This window comes from Petaurus breviceps, unplaced genomic scaffold (genome assembly GCF_028583685.1).
Source record: "Petaurus breviceps papuanus isolate PSGF00001 unplaced genomic scaffold, PetGlider_PUasm1.0 218, whole genome shotgun sequence".
Classification (NCBI taxonomy): domain Eukaryota; kingdom Metazoa; phylum Chordata; class Mammalia; order Diprotodontia; family Petauridae; genus Petaurus; species Petaurus breviceps.
The window spans coordinates 1,292,915-1,296,286 of NW_027185872.1; the positions used below are offsets into that span (position 1 = coordinate 1,292,915).

A 3,372-nucleotide genomic window follows, 5' to 3' on the forward strand; every position below is an offset into this window, starting at 1 on the left:
AGGAAGGAAGGAAGGAAGGAAGGGGAAGGAAGGAAGGGAGAGAGGGAGGAAGGAAGGGAGGAAGGAAGGAAGGGAAAAGGAAGGAAGGAAGGGAGGGAGGGAGGGAGGAAGGGAGGAAGGGAGGAAGGAGGGGAAGGAGGAAGGAAGGAAGGAAGGAAGGAAGGAAGGAAGGAAGGAAGGAAGGAAGGAAGGGAGGAAGGAAGGAAGGAAGGAAGGAAGGAAGGAAGGAAGGAAGGAAGGAAGGAAGGAAGGAAGGAAAGAAGGAAGGAAAGAAGGGAGGGAGGAAGGAAGGGAGGAAGGAGGGGAAGGAGGAAGGAAGGAAGAGAAAGAAACATTTTAAGCACCTACTCTGTGTCAGGGACTGGGCTAAGTGCTTTCCAAATGAATGCTGTAGATAAGTTCACTTACCTTGGCAAAATTCTTTCAGGGAAGTGGACACAGATGGTAAGATGTGACACATGCATCGCCAGAGCAAGTTCTGTGTTTGGGAGACCCTGAAAGAAAGTGTAGGAGAGAAGAGGTATTAGACTGCCTACCAAACTGGCCTCCTTGTTGTATGCCTGTGAAACCTGGACAGTCTACCAGTGCCATGCCATGAATAGCCTCCATTTGAATTGTCTTAGGAAGATTCTAAAGATCACCTAACAATAAGTTCTGGACACTGAGGTCCTTTCTTGAGCCAAACTGCCAAGCATTCCAACTTTACTGCAGAGAGCACAACCCTAATGGGGTGGCCACATTTTTCAAGTGCCAAATATATGTTTGCCTAAAAGACTATTTTACTGACATAAGGCAAGGGCTCACTTGGAGGTCAGAAGAAGTGATGCAAGGAAACTCTTAAGGTCTCTCTGAAGAACATTGGAATCAATTGTGAGACATGAAAGAAACTGGTACAGGACTGTCCAACATGGTGTGCCCGCATCAAAGAAAGCACTGTGTTCAGCAAAGCAGAATTGCAGAAGTTCCAAAGAAATATGACATGAGCACATCTAAAGACATGTCCACTCCAATATGAACTCTTTGTGCCTGACCTGTGGTAGAGCCTTCTGAGTTCATATGGTCTGATTAGTCACAGTCAGACACAATTCACCTTGATCCTAAATGTCACTTTTCTTCCTCTTCAAGCACAAAGGACAGCAACCAACCAACTATACCACTGCAAAAAAAAAAAAAAAAACCCTATGTAGCATCACAAAATGGTAAGTCTAGAATTCTTAGAGAAATGGATGCAATGCCTTGAACTTGGCACCATGAAGTCACCACCAATCCAGGCATTAGATATTTATGAATCTCAAGGGTATTGTCTATCTCACTAAGCACATGCATGACCAGAAGAGGGGAGCTGGTGGTGTTGTAAAAGTGAGGGTCAACCAAGGTACAGATCAAGTTTTGAGCACAGAAAAAAACAGTAGAAGGCTCCTCTTTCCCTCAGCCATTGGAGGGATCCCTAATGAAGGAGTGATAAGATAGCAAAGAAGAAGAGGTTTGGATGATCTGTTGTCTGCCAGAGTGAAGGGAGTGAATGCTCACATTGATAAGAATATGGATCGACTAGATGACATCAATCCCTGGCACACTGCAGAGGCTCCTGGAAATGGTCCATATTGGTCCTAGAAAGTTTGGCCTGATGAAGTAGACAGATGAAGAATACTGGCTTTCCAGACCATAACCAGCTGTTAGACGGCCAACAAATACACACACACACACATACACAGACACATATGTGCACACACATACACGCACACACATGCACAGGCACATGCATGCATGCAGACAATACACACATATTATTGTATTAATATGTTTGGATATCCCTAAGCTTTCAGCTCCAATATTCTATGATTCTAATATACAGGTGGAAATTTCCTTTCTCAGAACATTTCACTTTGTTATCTTCCATGGTGACTTTGTTGACTTTTTATTGCTTTTGAACTCTTTTCTACCGGCTTGCCATGCCTGTATTTTCCCCAGAGATAGTAGAGAACATCTCTTTTCCATAATCTGATCATCTCAGTCAATCAGTTGATAAGAATGCTGTGTTATCTCCTAGCTTTCCCTCTACCATGACTTCCCCCTTTGTCCCCAGCCCATTTCCGGAGATTGCTTTCATGAGAGATCTGGTACAAATTTACGATATCATTCTTATCTCCTTCTGAGTCTCTACAGTTTCATAACCTTCCTTCTATCTTTCTACTGGTTTCAGACTGTTTCCATGAATACATTCAATCTAATTTCCATCACTGTTTAACTTCTTTGAACTGTTTTTTCAAATATTTTCCCCACCTTCAGGCTTTTCTGTCTGAATGGCAAACAGGTAAATAAAGTCAGGCTATGCAAATTTCCTGGCTTTGCTGGGTCTTTTCTGCTATGCTCTCTCTTCTTATTCAGTCATTTCCTGCCTTGTTAGAAAGATCTGAGCTGGGGGCTCTACCAGCCATTCCACCAGATTAAAAAAAATGGGTATAGCCTCCCAGAGAACCTCTCCCTAAAATGCCCTTCATGTTCAAGGCATTTGAAGTTCTTTGCTGAATCTCTAGGGGTTTATCCCTATTCTTAATAAGGATAAACTTCCATCAGTAACTGAGCAGAATATCAACCTAAGAGGGGCAAAATAACCCTCAGAATCGATTCATAAAACCCCCAGAATTTTAAGACGCGGGACGTCTTTTAAAGGAAAGAATGTCCTAACGGGTTATGGTCTATTTCACACATCTTAGAAAAATCAAGGGCTTTTCACCCTCTTCAGCCAGACTTACCATTCTGGAAAATGAGGTTTAAAATCCACCATGGTATACACATACATACACACAAATATGTGTGTAATAGATACATACACACCTATAAATCAATACACATACACACACAAATATATATGTAATATATATATGCACACACCTATAGATCAATATACATCACACACACAAATATGTGTGTAATATATATACACACACACCTATAAATCAATACACACACACAAATATATGTGTAATAGATACACAAACACACACTTATACATCCATACACAATCACACACACAAATATATATGTAATATGTATATACACACACCTATACATAAATATACATCACACACAAATATGTGTGTGATATATATACACACACACCTATACATCCATACACATCACACATGCAAATATATGGGTAATACACACACCTATACATCCATACACATCACACACAAATATATATGTAATATGTATATACACACACACGTATACATCAATATACATCACACACAAATATGTGCAATATATATATATACACACCTATATATCCATACACATCACACACACAAATATGTGTGTAATATACACACACACCTATACATCCATACACATCACACACACAAATGT

At 40.7% G+C, this 3,372-nt stretch overlaps 1 long non-coding RNA gene across 3 annotated transcripts in view; it reads right to left on the reverse strand.

The window, feature by feature from the left end:
* LOC138165956 (uncharacterized) overlaps positions 1 to 3,372 on the reverse strand; it is a 9,292-nt gene that overhangs the window by 4,693 nt on the left and 1,227 nt on the right. Inside the window, exons 3-4 of one of the 3 annotated variants that reach the window (XR_011169505.1) lie at positions 1,032 to 1,156; positions 409 to 494 (exon numbers count right to left, since the gene is read on the reverse strand). This is a non-coding gene — a long non-coding RNA (uncharacterized lncRNA). Of the gene's footprint in view, positions 1 to 408; positions 544 to 1,031; positions 1,157 to 3,372 lie in introns of those variants that run through there. The other 2 variants (XR_011169504.1, XR_011169503.1) reach the window with 2 other exon arrangements.